We start from the raw sequence: 23,086 nt of genomic DNA on the forward strand, positions 1-23,086 counted from the left end.
ATCAATACTTTTATTCATCAAGGAGGAATTAAAGTGATCAAAAGTGACAGTAAAGACATTTATAATGTTACAAAATATTCTATTTCAAATAAATGCTGTTGTTTTTAACTTTATGTTCATCAAAGAATTCTAAAAAAAAGGTACACAACTGTTTTCAACATTTATAATAATAATACACTTTTCTTGAGCATCACATCATCATATTATACTGATTTCTGAAGGACCATGTGACTGAAGACTGGAGTAATGATGGTGAAAATTCAGCTTTGATCACAGGAATAAATTACACTTTTTACTATTTATTCACATAGAAAACAGCTGTTTTACATTGAAATAATATTTCACAATATTACTGGGTTTGTTTTGTATTTTTAATCAAATAAATACAGCATTGGTGAGCATAAGTGACCTCTTTTAAAACATTAAAAATCTTACCGACCCCAAACTTTTGAACGGCAGTGTATATATGTTCATTTATTTTGTAAAAATATATACGAACACCTAGTTTGTTGTGCCTTGTATATAGGCATGTGTAGGGCTGCATAAAATAATAACAATAGCCTAGATAGCAGTCAACCTATAAGTAGTTAAAAATGATCACTTCAGTAACACTACACTAGACAAACATATATTGTTTATCATATGTTACTTCAAATATTTCTATTCGTTATGAAATGAGATGAGTTTGGCGGAAGCCTAATGTGTGGCGTGTTTTGCTTTTCATACACACAGCGTGACTCAGACCCAAACTCAGTGCGTGCAGCGATCGACCCGCTCCAAACTATGAAACATTATTGTTACATTATACATCTACATTTGAGCAGATATCCACAAACACAGTATTTAACAGTAAACACAGGTCTAAACATTAAAATATTCACTATATTAGAATAAACACTCATACTAGCATACTTGTATCTCATTTCATAACATTTTAGGCTGGCACCAGTTTAGTAGCTACAATGTAAAGTTTATGCAACTATAAAACACTTACTAGTATGTCTCTTACCTTAGAAATTGTTCTCATAATCAAAACGTCTTCTTTTGAGGTAAATCCACAGCACAAACAGTCTTCAAAACTGATGAAAAGTAGAGAAATACTGGAGTCGCTGATACTTTGTTTCGAGCTGATGACGGCGTTAACAGCTCTGCTTTCCTTCACGTGGATAATTTGAATGAGAACTGCCCTACAAAGACTAAAAGTAGTATCAGCAAAAACGCCAAACTGAGAAAAACAGCTTTTTGTGTTTTTCTTACACCAAATATAAGCATCCAATTAAATTTAACAACAAAGGGTACAATTAGATAGATCAAAGGGAGGTGAATATTAAACATTTCGTTTTTTGACAGTCAGGCAAAATTTGGTAGTTTTAGAGGCTATACTGCGCTTTGCCTTTGCATTACTGCATATACTTACATGGCCATACAATAACATATAGCAGTAAGTGTAGCAAGTGATCATAATCACTTGCTTATATCATAAATCATAAATCACCCAAACCTTTGCTCACAGCTGCAGCAGCTGCTTATAGTTGTCAAAAGTACAGTATATGTTAATTATAACGAAACTATTAAAATGATGTGGCCTATTATGTAAACCCCTGTTTTCTTTTTTTTTTTTTATTGACCGTTTTCTCCATCTTCATTCTTTCTGCTAAGCAGTGACTTTCCATCCCCTTTGGCATTATAATCATATTTTTCAAAAAACAAACAAACAAAAAACATGCGTTATTAGATTCATATATTTTAATTGTATCACAAAAGTGCTGTTTTTTTATGGCAATCATTAACGTATTGCTTTTATTTCAGTTTGGGATAGGTCTTCACATGTAATTACAAACAGTTTAAGTTTAATCATTCAGGGAATCAATATATTAATAAATGAAATATGAGCTATACACATATATAGTATGCTATAAAACCTGACTCATGCCACACAAAGGCAAACTGCAGTATCATAGTGAAACCAAGGCAGAGAAACCATGAAACCAAGAAACCAAGAAACCATGCTTAGGATGAGAGCACGAGAGTGCCAGGCGTAGACGGGATGTCCAGACTGTAAAACCTAATAAAGGTGTGGGAGGTGGCCCATCCTGCTGCATCACAGACCTCTTGGATTGGGGCCCCCGAGAGGAGGGCTCTAGAGGACGCCATGCCTCTGGTAGAATGAGCCTTCACGGCCAAAGGTGAAGGCAGATTGCGCACCTGGTAGGCCAAGGAAATAGCATGGACTATCCAGTTGCTGATGGTCTGTTTGGAGGCGGCAAGACCCTTCTTGGGCAACCCAAAACACACCAGCAACTGGTCGACTTCCGCCATGAAGAGGACCTCTGAATGTAAATTTTTAGAACTCTGACAGGGCAGAGCAGATGAAGTCTCTCCTCATCCACCGTCACCTGAGGTGGAGGATGAAAAGCCTGCAGAACCGTAGGCCGTGCCGCATTAGATGGCACCTTAGGCAAGTAGCCCGGCCTAGAATGTAGGATGGCTTTAATGTCGCCTGGTGCAAATTCCAGGCACCCGTTAGATATAGAGAGCGCCTGGAGATCTTCTACCCTCCTCAGAGAAGTAATGGCCAACAGAAAAAACACCTTCAGGGAAAGGTCCTTGGCCTCAGCCGACTCCAATGGTTCGAAGGGGGCCTCGCCCAGCCCTTCGAGAACCACTGCCAGGTCCCACGTGGGAACCATGGAACGAGCCGCAGGTCTCATCCTCCAAGCCCCACGGAGGAAACGTACGACCAACTGCTGTCTCCCCAGAGGCCCATCACCCAGAGGAGCGTGGAAAGCCACAATTGCAGCCACGTACACCTTGAGTGTGGATGGGGTAAGACCAGCTGAAAAGCGATCTTGCAGGAACTCCAGAACTGAAGCCACTGGGCAGTTAACTGGATCCACCTCACGCCTTCTACACCAATTTGTAAAGACATTCCACTTTAAGCCGTACAATTTCCTTGTGGAGGGAGCTCTAGAGCTGAGTATGGTCTCCACTACTCCAGCTGATAGGCCGGCCTCTAGGTACTGTGCCCCCTCAGGGGCCAGACCCACAGCTTCCATAGCTCGGGCCGAGGGTGAAATATTGTGCCCTCTGCCTGTGTCAGCAGGTCCCTCTGAGGGGAATCTCCCACGGAGGGCCGTCTAGGAGCGATACAAGGTCTGAGAACCATACTCGGGCCGGCCACAACGGGGCCACCAGCAGTAGACTGATCCCGTCGCGACGAACCCTCTCTAGAACTCCCGGGAGCAAAGCGATCCTCGGCCACGTCTGCACCATGGCATTCAACCCCAGCGGGGCTGGATGAGAGAGGGAAAACCACAGTGGACAGTGGGTCGTCTCTCGAGACGCGAATAGGTCCACTTCCACTGGGCCGAACCTCTGAGATATTGACTCCACCACCTTGGGGTGGAGTCTCCATTCCCCTGGCCTCAGCCCCTGTCTCGACAGGATGTCTGCTCCCTGATTTTGATTCCCTGGGATGTATGTTGCTCTTAGAGATAACAGCTTCCCCTGGGACCACAGGAGGATCTGATGCGCCAGTCTGCATAGAGGGTGAGACCTCAGACCCCCCTGATGGTTTATATAGGCCACAACCGACATATTGTCTGACCTCACAAGGACATGATGACCTTTGAGGTCCGGCAGGAAGCTCCTCAGAGCTCGGAGCACCGCCAACATCTCCAGGCAGTTTATGTGCCAGGAGGAATGATGGTCCTGCCATAGGCCTGTCGTAAAGCGGCCGTCCATGACCGCGCCCCAGCCCGTGAAGGAGGCGTCTGTCGAAACGGTTTTCCGGCGACATGACTCTCCCAACACTGGACCTTGGGACAGAAACCAAGCTTTTTTCCACATAGATAGGGAACGAAGGCATCTGCGCGTAACCCTGATCATGCGGAACGGGTCCCCCCTCGGGGAGAACCCCTTGGTTTTCAACCACCACTGGAGGGTCCTCATGTGCAGCAGGTCAAATGCAATAATGTTGGACGCTGCTGCCATGAGCCCCAACACTCTTTGAAAATGTTTCACAGTAATGGCTTGGCCTAGCTTTATCCTGGACACTGTGGCCAGAATGGACTCGATTCGTGCAGGAGACAATCGTGCCCGCATCGTGACCGAGTCCCACACCACTCCCAGGAACGTAGTTCTCTGGGCTGGTGTCAGCACGCTCTTTTTCGTGTTGAGTCTCAACCCCAGGCTTTGAATGTGGGCGAGGACGACATCTCGATGCCGAACCGCCAGCTCTTGTGACTGTGGGAATAGTGAGCATCTTGAACCTGAATCTCCTCAGAGAAAGATTCAAGTGTCTGAGATCTATTATTGGACGCAACCCCCCATCCTTTTTGGGCACTATAAAGTAGTGGCTGTAAAACCGGACTCCCTGTCCGGTGGAGGAATACGTTCTAAAGCCTCCTTTATTAGCAGGGAGTTTACTTCCTGTTCCAATACCCGACCCTGCACTGGGTCGACTGCAGTCCAGACCACCCCGTTGAACCTTGGTGGGCATAAACCAAACTGCAGCCAGTATCCCTCTTGAATAGTGTGCAGGGCCCAAGGCGAAATATTCATTTTTCCATGCATCAAAATATTTTACCAAAGGAACCAGGCTCTCGAGCCTGGCTTCGGGTACCAATCGAAATTCGTTCTCGACCCCCTGAAGCGGATCCCCGGCAGGGTTCGACCGAAAACGATTCTGGATGAGCGGACGCGATTGCTGCCTGGCCGCAAGCCTGTGGGGTGGACAGTGCAGCGCACGTTCGCTGGAAACCGATGCGTCCCGAAGCGCACTTTGCGGCGGGAAGACGACATCATTTTCCTGCGGGCTCCGCGGAGGAGGCGACCTCGATCGCTCCGCCACGGGTGGGGCTGCCCGCAGATAACCTAGGCTGGCTAGGATCTCTTGGACGAAGCCTTTTTAGCCTGCAGGACGGCCCTCAGGTCGCCCTGCTGCTGCTGAGGCTTCGCCTGAGAGCGTCGTCTATGCACCCAGGCTCCTTGAGGAGGGGCTCTAGACGCAACGCTCTCTTTCTGCGCCTGTCTATAGGCGGAGGAGCTGGTGGCTGGCTGCGGCTGCCCACTGGGGGCAGGCTTCTTGGATTTGGAGCGGCGAGGGAGGTACTGCTTGAAGGCTGCAGGTTGCTTTTTCACCTCCTGAAACCTGTCGACGACTGTATTTACAGCGTCGCCGAACAGGCCAGAAGGTGAAATCGGGGCATCAAGGTGAAAAGCCCTGTCCTTTTCCTTGATCCCCGATAGATTTAACCATAAATGTCTCTCCGAGACCACCATAGCTGCCATGGAGCGGCCGATGGCACGGGCCGTCTCCTTGGTGACTCGGAGAGATAAATCTGCAGCCTTCCTAAACCCCGCTACATCTTCTGGAGTTGGTCCCTCGCCCTCATCAATATCCGTAAGAAGCTCGGCCTGGTAAGCTTGTAACACTGCCATAGTGTGTAAACAAGCACCAGCCCGACCCTCAGCCATATAACCCCTGCGCACCAAGGAAGATGTATCCCTACACGGCTTAGTGGGCAGCACCGGGGCTTTTAGGGACGATGCCGATTCAGGTGATAAATAAGTGGCTAATGGTTGTTCCACCTTTGGCATCGTCCCATAACCTTTCTCTTGCGCCCCCAAAATATTACTATTATTAAGGACAGGGGGGTTGGACACGCGTGAGGAATGTGGTTTATTCCACGATTTTTGTAAATCGGGAAAGAAAGGCAAGCCCCGGTGTTGAGGTTGCTCTCTGTGCTGCAGGAAGGGCTCGTCTAATTTGCTTTTCACGAGCGCTTCCTGCCTCTCATGTGGCCAACTGATATTAAGACGGGCCACAGCACGAGAGACAACCTCTACCAGCTCCTCATATGCGGGGACATGGGGTGGACGAGTCATCCCCAAAATCTCCGCCCTCGATGCTGAGCACGTCTACTTCCTCGGAAGCAGACAGCTCAAACATCGGGTCCTCCATTCGCGCGGAAGAAGCCGCGGGGCGGGAGAACATCAGAACTGACAGAGGAATCCCGAGAATGTGCCTCGGCAGTCTCGAGATCCCCTGTCAGATCCATTTGCGCGTTGCCGCGCTGCCTCAGCAAACGCGGGTCCCGCACCACAAGGCTCGCGAGCCTGACCATCCTCGTTAAAAATGGCCAGGCGGGAGCGCACGACACGGATTGGAAGTTTTTCACAATCCTCGCAAGCAGCCCCCTCGAGAGCTGCCCGCGCGTGCTGTACTCCCAAACAATGAGTGCACAAACGATGTGTGTCCCCACCCGTGATATAACGAGGGCAGGGATGCACACACCGCGTGAAACTCGCTTGGCTCGCCATAATATATATATATATATATATATATATATATATATATATATATATATTGAAATGCTTGTGACAGACAACACCAAATAAGATGAAGAACAGAAAGCTGACATCTCATGTGTGCCGGCGTCCTTTATAGCTTCCGCTTGTATGCCGTCACTCATTACATCATGACGCAACACCAATCAGAGATTGGCTTAGTTTCATTCATGCTTCAGAGACGCTATGCTGAGGGGCCAAAGTGTCATTCGACGCAGTCCGAGTTCCCTCGAAAGGGAACAGCTTGCGCTTGTGGGGGTGTGGTCAAATTAAAGTTAATGAGCTCGGGCTGGAGAAACTGTACATGTCGTTGCTTTCATACGGATTTCTTAAACCGAGAATATTTGTTTTTTGATATGATTTACTTAATGTATAAAAGGAGACTTCAAGCTTTTTAAAGACATTACTTTCATGTGTAGGTGGCAAGTATTGGCTGAGTTACAGATAATTTTCTGTCGCGTTTCAGAATGAACTTCACATTGAGAGAGAAGACCGAACGTGCATCATGTTTTTTTTCTTTATTTTACGAACAACACAACTTTTTGTTTTATTATTAGTGTACACAAAAAAAGAAGACATTTAACAGTTTTTACTGATGTATAACACTTGCCTCTTCTTTTGCACTGATAAGAAAAAAAGTGAGACGACCCCAGGGGTTAATGTACTATTTCAAATATTAGATCTCCAATAGTACAGGCCAATGAACAGTATATGTGTATTACAAATCTATATGTTCTTATTTATTTATTTTAACATGGAATAAAGATTTCGAAGCAGCTCCTTTCTACAGATCTACAATTCATAGTGACCATATTTTTTAAGCTAAAAGGACAAAAACCACAACAGCAATAAAATGTGTCCATATCAATCTTAAAACAGAACAACAGATAATATTCCCTTCCATCCCAGATTGAGAACAGTTCTAATTTCAATATGGTTTGAAATTAAGGAATAAAGCCCTAAATGTCTGCAAATAAATCTATACTATGGTTTGACAAGATTCGCTTAGAATATAGTACTTTATAGTACTATATAGTACTATATAGTATATACTTTGTCATTTTTTTTGGTAACACTTTATTTTGATGGTCCACTTTAGACATAATGTTGACTATAAGACCACATACACTGTAAAGTTTCAGGAGTGACAACCACATTTTCAAGTGTTCACACTTACATATAATTTGAGGACATAAGATTTAATGCATATTTGGCGTGCTGTCCGGAGGGAGGGCTCCGAGCTCGGAATTCAGCCCGAACCCAGTATCTCCCACCGTATGTAAGTGATTTTTGAACTAGGAGTGTGGATAACTAGGAGTGTGGATAACTAGGAGTGTGGAGAAGGGGTGGAGGGGGGATGCTGCAAACTGTCAATAGATCGAGGTAAGACTGTTGAGTCTATATGTACCCTTTATCATTGATTGCTGATTGCTGTCCACTCATGTTAATTATCTGAACGTGCTCCTCCCGAACTTAGTTAATAAAACTTCATTAAATGTCAAAGTGAGTCCCCTAAATTATCGTTCTATGTGTGTACGGAACACGACTCACTCACTCCCGAAACTGTGATTATTGACACCATGGAGCAACGTTCTGGCTTCTCACGTGTTTGGTATATGCTGTTGTGACGAAAGAAAATATTATAGTGACAAAAGACTCATTATGTTCAGCAATTTTCACAGTCAACAGAGAGGTCTTGTTTTGCTTATGGTTGGAAAGGCTGCTTCACAAAGCGCACTCTTACAGTGTTGCCATGTCAACTTATTATAATGATTTCCATTACACGAGAGTAGATGTTAAAACTTCATGCTGATTTGTACTCGGCTTTCGCCAAGATAAGCACCAACTAAGACATAGCTTTACAGTAACCTATGCTTCTCCATCCATTTACGCTTCTTTCCATTTGGTGATGTAAATCTCCTTCTGTCTAGTGTTAACACGCATCAGCAAACACAATGGCTGCAACCACAGTGCGGTCCCCCCATGACAACCGTCTGGATTGAGCTGAGTAGGGGACATCTCTAGGGTCTTCAAGTGGGCACCTTCCATCCTCAGTGTTTCGTCGACTAGTCCACGACACCTCAAGAGGGCTCGACAGCGCTCTGGCGTCCCAGTCACCCCCCTCCGTCCCCCACTCAACTCAGCCCAGCTTACTGACCTCTACACCCCTCCTGCTGCTGAGACCTAACCACAACCTAACCATAGGCGCCAACCCGTTTGACTAAGGCTGTCGAGCCCCTCTGGTGCTTTAATATGCAGTTTCATTGGCAACGGTTCCGTATGGCATACCACCTACCGCAAAACACAATATCTGCCCACCAGTCATTCACGCAATATACACAGGAACGTAATGACTGTAAATACTATACAACCTATACAAATAAACCAACAGACTCTTCAAGTTTTCAAGAATTCTACGAAACCGTAGCATGGCGGCCTTTACACAGCCAGCTAGAATCTTTCCGTCTCAACCACAGCCAGTTGCTGCTCCTTTCTGCTGCTTCAGATAAGTTCTTTACTGTGCGACGCAACTCTTGGCCACTGAATCCGACGTCTCTGAGGAACCGGGTTGTAGAGTGTGCCACAAAACCTTGATAACCCACTTCCACTGGATAAACCTGGACTCTCCATCCTCGCTGTTCTGCTTCAGTGGCCAGATGAGCATACCGCAGTTTCTCCCTCTCATATGCCTCATCTACCGCATCCTCCCATGGCACTGTTAACTCTATCAGTTGAACAATGCGTGCTGATCCAGACCACAAAACAATATCTGGTCTTAGGTTAGTGGTGGCAATCTCAGGTGGAAAAATAAGCCGTTGATCAAGATCAGCCAGCATCTTCCAGTCCCTAGCAGCTTCCAGTTGCCCTGGGCGAGAATTGGTGTTAGCCCCTTTTCTTGGTGGTTGCTCGCCTGGGCGGAGGAATATTGACCTCTGCGTGTAATGTTTTGCTAGAACAGGCGGCAACTTATTGGTCATACTACGCTTGCCTTCCAATGCTAAAGCCAAACATCGCAATACTTGGTCATGGCGCCAAGTAAACCGACCTTGGCTAAGAGCCACCTTACATCCTGTCAAAATGTGCCTTAATGTGGCAGGTGATGAACACAAAGGACAAGAGGGATCCTCTCCTACCCAGAGATTTAAGTTCTGCGGTGATGGGAGAACATCATATGTTGACCTAATAAGGAAACTGATCCTACTCTCTTCCATTGACCAAAGGTCTTGCCAGCCCATTTGCATTGTTCCACACTCTCCCATCTCATCCACTCTCCCTGCTTGGCCTGGGAAATGGCCTTTATACATCTCTTCCTCTCCTCCTGCTTTCGCACCTCGTTGACTACCAGCTTCCTCCTTAGAGCTGGGCCTGCCTTGTGCCATTTAGGAGGAGCTAAACTGAGCCCAAAACCCCATCTTCCATGATGTACCTGTCCCACGATATCCCCAATTTGAAGGTCAGCCTTTGCCTCTACTACAGATTTCTTTGCTGACCACTTTCTACCAGTTTTTACCACAGGGGCGGCCTCCCTTACACATTTGTCTCGTGACTCTGCTAAAGTCATTTCCAGTCTGACCTTGACACACTTAAACTCCTCGGTTAAAGCAGAGACTGGCAGCTGCAATACTCCTTTACTATAAAGTCCCACTCTGCTGAGGCAGCGTGGAACTCCCAACCATTTCCTGATGTATGAACTTATTAACGCTTCCAACTTATCCACTGTTGTAAAAGAAACATCGTACACAGTCAGTGGCCACAGCAACCTTGGCAGTAGACCAAACTGAAAGCACCAGAGTTTTAGTTTGCCTGGTAGAGCACAGCTGTTTATGCTCTTCAACCCTTCCACTGCTTGTCGTCTAACTTCTCCCACTCGAACTGTGTCCTTTAGATCCCCATCGTACCATCTCCCAAGACTCTTCACTGGCTTCTCAGAAACTGTTGGTATTGCCTCACCATTAATGAAGAAAGTTTTATCTACTACCTTTCCTTTAACTATTGAGATGCTCCTTGATTTAGAGGGCTTAAATTGCATTCGTGCCCATTCCATATTATCTGTTAACTTCCCCAATAACCGATTAGTGCAGGCTACTGTTGTAGTTATGGTTGTCATGTCATCCATGTATGCTCTGATTGGTGGTAATCACATCCAAGAAGCCAAGCGGTCTCCTCCTACTACCCATCTTGATGCCCTAATGATTACTTCCATTGCCATGGTAAAAGCCAGTGGAGAAATGGTGCATCCTGCTATTATTCCAACCTCTAACCATTGCCATGTGGTGCTGAATTTTGGAGTTGAGAAACTAAATTTCAAATCTCCAAAATAGGCTTTCACTAAATTTGTTATTGACATTGCTACTCTAAAAAAATCAAATGCTGCCCAAAGAAGCTCATGTGGCACTGAACCATATGCATTAGCCAAATCCAGGAATGTCACATGGAGCTCCTTCCTCTCCTTTTTAGCTGATTGAATTCGTTGCCAGATAACATTGATGTGTTCTAAGCATCCTGAGAACCCTGGAATGCCCGCTTTTTGAACTGAAGTGTAAATGAAGCCCTTATTTAATAGGTAGGTTGACAATCTCTGCGCAATAATGCTGAAGAAAATCTTACCTTCGACGTTTAATAGTGAAATAGGACGAAACTGACTGATGCTTGTAGCATCTTTTTCTTTAGGTATAAAGACTCCACCTGCTCGGCACCTTGCTCTAGGTACAACCTGCTTTTCCCATGCCACTTTTATCAATTTCCACAGAATTCGTAGAACTCCTGAAGCACTCTTGTACACTCTGTACGGAACTCCATTAGGCCCTGGAGAAGATGAAGCCCTTGCCTTTCACACAACCTGCTCTATCTCTTTCCACTTAGGTGCACAGACCTCCATTTGGTATTCTGGAGGATTGATAGGTGGGATATCTGATGGAATTGACATCACATTGTCATTAACAACTGTTCAGTTTGGTTCCGGACACACTGCATGTAATTTTTGTAAGTGACCACCTGCATTTTTGGGGAGTTAATTTGGCTGTGTAGAATGTGGTTGTACTCCCATACTGTACTCCCGTAAAGTACTGAACCGTGTATACAGAACAGGATTGAGCTAATAGGTGAACTGACAACCATATTTAGCTGCAGTGTGTATGTGGCCTAAGTGACTTAGTACCTACATGCCAACTAACTCTCATTAAAGTATTAGTCGTGTTGGGGAGAGTCGGGACAGTTGAAACACTTTTCAGTTAAACGTCGGTTTCTAAGATATGGTTGCAGATAGTTGTTTTTTTTGTGATCAACTACTCACATATGTGTTCTCTTAGTATCATGTGTTATTCGGTAGAAATATAGAATGATTTAAGTACAAATTTACTTTGAACGGTAGTTCTGCTTTGTTTCAATCGTCCTGCCGAGCCTGTTATGAAACAGTACAGTTTAAATGGTAACTATTCATCTAATGCTTGTTTTTTTTTTATGAACAATACCTGACAAGTAACTTATGTACATATTGTTACAAACATATTTTGTAATTTATTTTAATTTAAAAGTTCATATTAACATTTGTATTATGTCGCCCAATAAACAATAGGCGATAAGCCTATGCACATTTTGTGTAATCTTTCTAATAGGCTATTTTGAAGAAGACAGACAAATCCGTTTACAATTAATTTTCTTACATTTCCTCCTTGAGTCATATTGAGTTTTTGCCAGTTGAATAGCCTGTTATTATGAATAAATGAGGTCTACCGGAAGACGATAAATTTAATTGATTGAAGATTGAACACTTGTTTCAACCGTCCTGATAGCGTCTCCTGCCAGTTAAACCTGTTTTGCTCTTAAACTAAAAAACTCTGATATCACACACGTAAGGGTGTGTTGTAGTACTAAAACACCTTCCGTATTATCATTACAATGGCACATGAAAACATAAATACAACTTGCCAGTCAAAAAAACCGCACTCAAAAACAGCTTTCCGGCTCTAACTTCAAAACGGCACGAAAAGTTTTTGCGGGTCTGTTCGGCATTGCGTGCTGTACGTGCTGACGAAATTTGACGTACATGACGTATATGGTTTTCAAGGAAATCTAAATGTTTCATCCGTCCCGCGTTTCAAACGTCCCGGCTCTCCCCTATTAATAAACTGTCTGCTTAATATCTGCTAACATTTTCTTTTGATTGTCCCCCAACCAACATTCTACTGACTATAAGTAACTTCTTAAGTACATGTCAAGTAACCCGAACTCCTCATTCTTTTAACCTCTAATTATATTAACAGTCCACTAATACTGTACTAATACGAGTTAGTTGACACATATAGGTGCAGCATTACTTATAGTCAACAGTGTGTGTGTGTGTGTGTGTGTGTGTGTGTGTGTGAGTGTGTGTGTGTGTGTGTGTGTGTGTGTGTGTGTGTCCTTTTTGTGACAGAATTGACAGAATTTTTAATTTGTGGGTAAACTTATTATTTTAAGGTCATATATCTGCCATTCCCCCTCATCTTCCACAGGACAAATACAAATGTGCCTGTTCCCGTTGTTTGTAGCTGCATGTGTCCCACTGATGAAGTCACACAGCTGCTTCAGAGACCTGCTGCTCTCAGACCAGCAGTGCTGCAAACACGTCTTTGCAGTGTTATGATTAAGAGTACTGTTTTGAAGTGTATAAACAAGACCACCACAGGGTCGGGATCATTGCTGATATATACTCATACAGCATTAGAGCAAGACGGAGACAGTTTGTGGAGAAATGTTATATTGAATCTATGAGTCATCAGTGCATTGGTCCTCCCTCAATGCTGTGCTCACACTGCTGCCCTCACTCACACTATTGACTACAATTCCCAGCATTCCTCCCGATCATAACCTAAGCCTATACACGCACACACCTCCACATCTGCACACACATCTCAGCCACACATGGTCTGGTCTTGTTTATGATAAAATAACTGCTTTCCATGTTCCAAAGCTTCAATGTTTTTCCAGTGTTTTCCGATCTCCTTCGCGTCTACATGTGTGTTTAAGGATAACATGTCAGTTTCTTCACTAACCATCTGTCTTGAGTCTGTGAATCCATAACATATGACCAGAACTTTAAAAACAGACAGCAGCATGAGCATTCTACTATGCCCTATCAACCTGTTGGACTCCCTCTCCCAAAATGGCTTCCTGATTTAGGAATATGCAGGGGATTTCTGGGATCTCTGTCTTCCACCGTTTTTCTAGATGATGTGACATTAATGATGATCTTTCATTGGGGCTTAGATGTACCACTGTATTCTCAGTGGAGCATTTTAATAGTTTGAAAACGTCTCAGGTTACATATGTAATCCTGGTTCCCTGAGAGGGAACGAGACGCTGCGTTTGAGACGCGGTGGGAACGCTCTGTGTGATTACGTCGTGAAGCACGTGTAAAATCAGTCCAATGGAAGCCCGCTACGACATAGGTGACGTCATAGACCAGGAAACTATAAAGCAACCCTGAAATCAGACCGCGATAGCTTCTGAAAAACCTGAAGCGAGTCGATCAGGGCATGCAGGAAGTATGGCAGGCAAACGCAGCGTCTCGTTCCCTTTCAGGGATATACGTAACCTGAGACGTTCCCTTACAAGGGAACTCGAGCTGCGTTTGAGACGCATACCCACTACGCCATAGTGACAAATAGGCCATAGAGGCCGCCATACTCCGAGTAGAATGGGCCCGTACAGCCATAGGTGAAGGCTGTCCGGCCGCTTCATAAGCCAATGAAATAGCCTCGACTATCCATTTACTGATAACCTGTTTAGATGCAGGGCATCCTCTCTTGAGGGACCCAAAACAAACAAATAGTTGCTCAGATTTAAGCCAGAGGGCAGCTCTGTGAACGTATGCATCTAAAGCCCGGACTGGACATAACAGGTTAAGCTGTTCCTGGTCTGGGGTATTAAAGGGTGGAGGATAAAAGGCCTGCAGCACTATTGGGCCCCCAACATTCAGTGGGACCTTAGGAATATAACCTGACCTGGGGTAGAGAAATGCCTTCACCATACAAGGTGCAAATTCCAGACATGAAGGAGCAACCGACAGAGCATGTAAATCACAAATTCTCTTGATAGATGAAATAGCAAGGAGAAATAAAGTTTTTAGGGTGAGGGATTTTTCTGAAACCTCCTCGATGGGCTCGAAGGGAGCTAAAGCCAGACCCTCAAGAAGATTCCACGCTGCCAGAAATTCCGATAAGGGGAACCAGTCTCTCGAGACTGGCCTCTGGATTTGATTGAACAATCATTTCGGCGCCCTGAAGCGGCGAACCGGCAGGGAACAACCGAACTGACCATTCTACAACCCTCCTCAGAGGATTGCACGGGGACGCTTACACCTCGTCTGAAGCGGCGAACCTGAAGGGACAAACCGAAGTGGCAACGCTGCGGCTCTCCTCGGAGAGTCGCCCCCCGGAGGGTGCCAAGGAGGGACGGTTCCTCGGAATCGTTCCTCCCTGGAGGGGACCACCCTCAGAAGCCTGATAGCCTTGGCGTCAGGACTTCTTCTTCTTAGGCCAAGCTCTCCTAGAGATAACAGTCCTCAGATCTTGTCTACCTCTAACAGGCTTGGACTGCGACCGCTACTCAGGAACCTCAGATTGAGGAGGTGCCTGAGCGGCGACGCTCTGCTTTTGCTGGACTCTGTGAGCGGAGCTCGTAGACGGACGGGGCTGCTCAGACTTTATACCACGAGCAGCCTCGGGGACACTAGACCAGCGAGGAAGAAACCTCTGAAACGCAGCCGCTTGTTTCTTATTTTCTTGAAACCTATCGACTACACAATTTATAGCGTCGCCCAACAGACTTGTAGGTGACAGCAGTGCGTCCAGAAGAATAGATCTATCTTTATCCTTTATTTCTGATAAATTCAACCACAAAAAACGTTCCGTGGCCATAGAGCGGCCCACAGACTTGGCCGTCTCCTTGGTGGCCCGGAGAGATAGATCTGTCGTGCGACGCAATTCTTGAATTGCATCAGCACTAACTTCCTCACAATCGTCTATGTCCCTCAGCAGGTCAGCCTGGTATGCTTGGAGAATTGACATAGTGTGCAAGCATGCCGCGGCCCGACCTGCTGCCGAATACGCTTTACCCACCAAAAAAGATGTATTTTTTAAAGGTTTGGTGGGTAACGTCGGGGCTTTCAGAGGAGAAGATGACTCAGGGGAAAGATAACTCGCTAGTGTGTCCTCCGTGCGAGGGATAGATAAATAACCATAGTCCTCAATACCTCGAATTTTACTATAATTACTGGTCTGAGGGTTATGTACTCTGAAAGATGCCGGTTTGATCCCGGGGAACACGAACCGAACCATCCTCCTCGAAGAACGATCAGCGAGAGCGGAGCGTCTTCATAGATAGACTCATACAATGCTCACAATCAGCCCCCTCGAGGACTGACTGGGCATGCTCCACCCCCAAACAAGCAACACAAAGCTGATGTGTGTCCCCACCCGTAATATAACGAGGGCAGGGACAACACACCGTCTATAATCTTGCTTGCTCGCCATAATGATATATATATATATATATATATATATATATATATATATATATATATATATATATATATATATATATATCTAAATAGACAAGGACAGATATCAAAGAGAGCGCTTGCTGAAGGTACAAAAGCTATCGCGGTCTGATTTCAGGGTTGCTTTATAGTTTCCTGGTCTATGACGTCACCTATGTCGTAGCGGGCTTCCATTAGACTGATTTTACACGTGCTTCACGACGTAATCACGCAGTGCGTTCCCACCGCGTCTCAAACCCAGCTCGAGTTCCCTTGAAAGGGAAATTTTTTTACATTTGTCAGCTATTATTAAGCATCGCAATAAGCATACTTAAAATTAATATGTTGTTAACTTTTACTAGTTTGTAGGCTACTTGTAAAAGGCTGTTGTCCATTAGATGATACGTTTGTACTACTGAAATTCCCACAAGGATTTAAACATCATATTATTTGAAATGCATCATAGATACATTTTCCAAAGATGTTTAAAAAAAGTTTGTACTTCTAAATTCAAACAACACTCATAACACACGTGACTAATCCTGATTGGTTCCAGAGCCGTTGAACGGCTGTGATTGGTTCTTATGATAATGAGCTCGCACCTCACTCCGAGCTTCCATTTATCAGATAGGCTGTGCGTGCGTACGTTACTAAATTCAGTGAAGTCTAAATTTAAACTGTTAAACTTATTTATTAGAAAATGTAGTGTTGTTTTATTTTTTACCCATCTTCTTCAAGTTTGCATTTGCATTTGGAACCTTATTTTGTGATTCTAGGTAATGTTAAGATTTGTATTAAATTAATGTCACTTGTCTGTGCCAGTCGTATTTTTGACACAAAGTGTAATAGCACATCTTTTCCAGTGCAGCTGCATTCAATTTGACCAATCAGAGCCAAGCTTTTCAAGTCGAAGTCGAAGCAGACGCGAAAAGAAGAAGATACTGGCCTCAGAAATTACTGGTAAGTTTTAGTTGCTGTTTACATAAATAAATTGCTCACTGTTTAGTTTTTTTCCTAGGTGGATAGGGCAGCTATGCATTTGCTAATATGACTTTAATGTGGTGGAATACTGACATTAACTGCTGTAACTTGATGCTCACTCTGATTTCTAGGAACCTCAGCACTGGATAATCAAAGTCTAAAGTCTTTGCTAAATCTGTTTAAAATATATGTGGTGACATTTGGCTGTCTTAAAACAATGCATCTGCAAACAAAACTAAAACAACAACAACAAAAAACAACATAGTCATTATAACATGTACAACAATACATTTACATTCTTTTTACTTACTAAATGAAGCTGTGTATTTATTTCTGATCTCCTGAACAGTTTGTCTTCATTGTTATGATGTAAAATTATCTTTGAAAAGTAAAAAAAAAAAAAGAAAAAACATGTTATGAACATTAAGTTACTTTTGTCACATTCCTGTCCTGTCTTGTGTTGCACATGGGTGTTTTGTTTTGTGGGCCCTGTGCTCTTGTCCTTGCCTGATCCCTCCCCCTCGTTACCTGATTATTGTTTGAGTTCTTCCACCTGTCCCCTCTTGATTTGTTCCCTTCTTAAGTCTCCTCTTGTTTGCAGTCTTTGTCGGATCGTTGTCTAATGTTTCCTGTTCCCTGTGATCCTCCTGTAAGTTTCATGTTCTGTTTTTGTTTTATATGTATTAGTTATGTTTTCCCCCTCGTGGGTTTTGTTTTGTGTTTATGTTTTCTTTTGTAAATAAATATAATTTCTCCTGCACTTGAGTCCTCACATTTTTTTCCTTACCTGTTCCATGACAACTTTGTCTTGCGCTGCCAGCCAATTATGGTAGTGTTTGTTGATTGGTGTTTATATTTGTTCAAGCTTGACATCCTTATTGCCTTATTGCCTGATACTGTATGTGGTGTTGGGCTTCTTCTAATCTTATGTTCAGTGTAACTCATAGAGTGCTGTATAGTGATGACAGACAATAGGATGAAAATGGACACTCATGTCTAGCTTGATGAGGATAAAGTCAAAGCTTTGAAAGGTAAACTGAGAAGTTAATGAAATTCTTGTGCATATCTATGCAAATTATAATACATATATTCAACCATGGATACAAAAATGTTAATCATTGGTTAATTTTATATAAATTCTTCTTCCTTTTCACAGATCCTATGATAAAGCAGTCTTCAAATACTACAGTGTCTGAACTACAAGCCCTCAGTTGCATACTCAAAGAAGTGATCGTTCACTTGAAGATGAAAACGTGACATTCAAACTCTTATGTTTCTTTGGTTCGGCCATTTGTAGGCCTAAGTTTGTAAATTTATTTATGCATTATTTACTTATGCACATTGTTTTTCCGTAACTTTTCTTTTTTCAGAAAATTGCATTATGATGCTTATTTAGTAATGTAATATTCCTAAGCCCTATTCACACTGGATTAGAATTATCTGGGGACCTTGTGTAATTTAGAAATTACAGGCATAGCGGATTCGTGCTGGATTAAGATCACAGACAACTTCCGCAATCATTACAAATGACTAGAGGTCACCAGGTAATACTAATCCCGTGTGAATAGGGCTATAGTGTACTTTTCAGTTATACAGGTATAACTGAAATGTTCTACAAAAAATTTATAATTATAGCTCTTCCATTGCATTTCACTGAACTTTATTATAATGTATTTTGCTCAAAAGATTATATATACTTTTTTAATGTACTTTGATGTATTAATTTTGCAATGTACATAAGATAGTATATTAAAGCTTTCTTGATTTCAAAGTATGTCTTAACATTTATATTGAGTTATTTTAGTAAAAGTATTACTTTTAGTATACCATTTAGAATACAGAATAAATCAGCTTTATAATAAATTATTAGTGTAATGCTAATACATTTCTAATGAGCTGCAATGATATTGAAATATTCTTGAAGTACATTAAAATGTAGCTTCAAATATATTCTAACTAGTTTAAGAAATATGAAAGTATATTTTAAATGAACTATAGCAATGCACTAAATGTACTTGAAGTGGTTCCATTTTAGCACAATTTAATATATTAAAATTGATCTTAAGCATAATTAAAATACACTTAATATACTTTAAGTTGTTTCAAAATAATACATTTAATACGCACTTAGTATAGTGTAATTTAAATGTGTTAAGAATGTCCAAAAAAAGCACAATTTAAATATATTTCCTTTTCACCTGGGCTTAGAGAACAACTGACTTAGCTACATGTATTTTCATGGCTGACACTGTTTCACCAGAGCACAGATTATGAGTCATGACAATTAGACTACTCCTCAGTGAGAATAACATCAGTGCAACTCTCATTTCCTTTTTCTTCTTCCGTTTTCTTCCCTCCCCCTGGAGGTTAAAGCAACGAGGTCATGTTCTGGGAAAAATTGTCCTCTAGGCTGTAATTAGTCTTTTGTAACATGTAGGAACAGAAAGATGAACTTGGGCTTGAAGGATGACTGCTGGAGTCTGTTACCCATCACACTCCAGCACTCATTCGTTCATGGGTGCAGTTGCTGGATCCTGACAGCTAATTATTAGTCAATAATATGGTGTTCCACCCTTGTGCCAAGCAAAGCCTTAAAAAGAAAATTGTAGGAACTAGAAATAACGAAGGCAGGATGGCGAGAAAAGAAGATCAAAAGAGAGGCCTTGGAGATTATTACGAACTGGAACACAGAAATGAGAATGGCACACATTTGAAGTTAAATGTGAGTCCCTGTCATTGTATTTGCTTTCTCTTCGGAAGCTCAGCCGTTGTTTCTTTAGTGATCCCACTCGAGAGAAGGAGGGGGAGAACTCAAGCGTTTTGGGAATGCTCCCAGATATTCCCATTCATAGCGGTTAATCCTCGTTAATGGGTTTGTTTTAATTCAGTAAATAAGGATGAATCTGATAAATTATTAAAATGCTACTTGGTAATTGTTGAATGGATAAATGAGTGCAACTATTTATATACATTTTCCAGTTTACACAACATTTTTCTAAAGATCCTTTAAATGTATTTACACTAAGAGACAAATGGATGTTCATGTTCTAGACCCACAAGATTTGCTGGCATCTTGGGTTTTTATAAATTATTTTTTCACTACTCCAAAAAATGATGTCAAATCATCACACATGTTGGTGCTAGATGATCTTCAGACCAAGGCACACACACAAAAAATCTAAATAATGGTTGAGTCTCGTAGAGGTATTTTTCAAAGTAATGGCATAAAGTTCACAGTTCCAGCTCCAGACAGGAATAAATTAGGCTTCATCTCAGAAACACTTTAGCCTACTGAAACAAACACTTTTTAAGCATCATGGTCACTCTGATTTTTGACGTTACATTCCCAGACAAATTGCCTGTCAGCCATTTAAAATTTTGTTGTAAAATAAAGTATTGTGCCAGTGTTTGGGTATTATATATATAAAAAAACATGTAACAGTATAACTTTGAAGATTAGTGTTAGGGGGTAACACATTACAAGTAACTCGAGATACATTATCAGATTACTTTTTCTAGTAACTAGTAAAGTAACGCATTATTTTTAAATTTACAAAAATAACTTTTTTAAATAAGTTATGCAAGTTACTTTTTTTCCCATTTATATTTATTTATAGACTGACACCTCTCCTGTTCCCCGAGAGAAATCGGGAGTAAGGTGCACGGGTATTGTTTGCACTGTGTAAACATCAAGCTCAAGCATCAAGTTAGTTCAGGCAGGTCACATCAGTCAAGCTGACTCTCAGCTGATCCACGTCTAGTAATACAATGCCTATGACATCATCCCTATGTATATATGTCTATTCAGTATTATCCGGAGGTTTGTCGCGCTGCTCGGGAGCTAATTACCCTTCTCCATCCCCAGCTCCTCCTTTCGTCCACAATCAGGACATGGCCTTCTGGTATTCCTCTTTAAATAGCACAATTTTTTCGCGAACTATATTAAATTAATGATAGCATTATGTTGATTTATGTTGGTTCTGTTCTGTTTACCCTAAATTGTGTTATCACTGCTCTCCCTGCTCTTATCCATGCTAGGCTGCATGGATGTGCAGGGAGTTCTTGCTCAGAACGGAACCATACCGCCAATCCAAACTGCATGCTATTTGTCAATCATATTTGACAATAGTGGTCCTGACAGAAATGGCAGTCAATGTAGCTCACGACTAAATGTTAATGCTTTTACTCATCTCAGTTGCACAAGATAAAAAAAACAAAAACAGATTCAGTATTACTCAAAATGAATACAAAAACATTGTAATGCAAACTCAGAATATTACACAAACTTGCAATAAATAAATAAATATGTTACATATATACTTTCTTTTTAATCTCACTTTATTAACCAATCAATATCTTTGCTGGTGACCTTCGATGATCATTCGACCATACTAATAAGCAAAAATTACTTTAGATAAACATCACATTTCTTTCTTTTATCATTAGCATTATTATTGCTGAAGAAAGAGAGTTGAACTTTTTTCTCCTGCATCCTATTTTTCTGTAATCCAGAATGGCAGTAAAGCTGAAATATTTGTTTGAGCTGAGGTCTCTACTGTACAGGCGTGAAGATTAGATTTAGATTTCCTTTTGCATTTTAGATTTTCATTTTGGGGCCTTTACATTTGCCAAAAATATAACTTTTTGTTTTATTAAAAAACAAACAAGCAAGCTCAGCCAGAGAAAAAAGTAATGCAAAAGTAGGCTAATGTTATCCATTATTTTCCATAAAAGTAACTAAGTAACGCGAGTAGTATTGTAACACATTACTTGTAAAAGTAACTTTCCACAACACTGGTTATGATGCCCTGAAATGGAAGCTTGAGCATAAGATCTGCTGGGAAGACTCAAGTGCTACGTCACTTATTACCTTCACATCTATCCAATCATGTTCTAATACTTGTGGTATAAAAAAAAACGGTACTTACAGTTCGCAGATGCTTTTTACATGTGTAAGTACCGTTTTTCCATTTACCTCCATCCTCCCCACCACCAACAAGACAGTTTCCATTCAAGGGAACTCGCATTGTGCCGATTGACGCTTTGCGTGTTGATGTATTGAAGCACGTGCAAAATCAGTCCAATGGCGTGACGGGACGTCAGAAGCGGGTGACGCCATGAACCAGGAAGTATATAAGCTGGTTCAAACCCAGCCGTGACAGCTTTCTGTGTCTTCACAAGCGCTCTATGTGAAATTGTCCTTGTTATTTGGTGTTGTCTGTGATATATATGTATATATTTATAGACTATGGCGAGCAAGCAGCAGTTTAGAGTGTGTGTGCAGCCCTGCCCGCGTTATTAAATGGGGGTGGACACACACACTTAATGTGTTTCTTTGTTTGGGAGAGGGGCATGCACGGTCAGCACTCGAGGGCACGGACTGTGAGCACTGTATTGTGCTTCCCTTGCGGACACTCCGATCCCGCCTGGCCTTTTTTCTAACGAGGGAAATGCCGAATTTGGAAGAGACGCTCGCGAGCTATCTCTCCCCTGAATCTGCATCTTCCCTTAAAGCCACATTATTACCCACCAAGCCAGTTAGAGTAACTTCAGCATTGGTAGGTAAGGCTTATTCAGCGGCTGGTCAGGCTGCATTATGTCTTCACACAATGTCGCTGCTGCAGGCTTACCAGGCTGAAATGTTAGAAGACATTAATGAGGGCGGGGCTATTGGCCCGAACGCAGTTTGCGAACTGCATCGAGCCACAGATTTGTCTCTCAGGGTCGCCAAGGAGATGGCTATTTCTATCGGCCGGTCTATGGCAGCCCTGGTGTCCACTGAGAGACATTTCTGGCTCAATTTGAGCAATATTAAAGAAAATGAGAAAATATTTTTTATGGATTTTCCTATCTCTATATCTGGCCTCTTCGGCGACACACTGAACACGGTCGTCGAGAGGGTTCAGGAGTCAGCCATACAAGAAACGGCTTCCAAAAACTTCTCCCTCGCCAGACTCATGTCTGCGGGGTTGCTGAGCGGGAGCAGCCCCAAACTTTTAAAAACCGTGCCACACAAAAACAGAGCATGGCTTCCCGTATTCCCCCACAAAAAGACTGGGGACATGAGGTGGTCGAACAGATATGGAGGGAGTTCGGCCAGGCTCAAGTGGATCTGTTTGCGTCTCGTGAGATGTCTCACTGTCCTGGTTCTCCCTCACACATCCAGCTCCTCTCGGACTGGATGAGTTGGTACAGACGTGGCCGGGGCTTCGTTTATATGCTTTTCCCCCGATT

The sequence above is a fragment of the Siphateles boraxobius genome, unplaced genomic scaffold, assembly GCF_051911475.1.
Source record: "Siphateles boraxobius isolate OS27281-9 unplaced genomic scaffold, OSU_SipBor_1 130, whole genome shotgun sequence".
In the NCBI taxonomy this organism is placed as follows: Eukaryota; Metazoa; Chordata; class Actinopteri; order Cypriniformes; family Leuciscidae; genus Siphateles; species Siphateles boraxobius.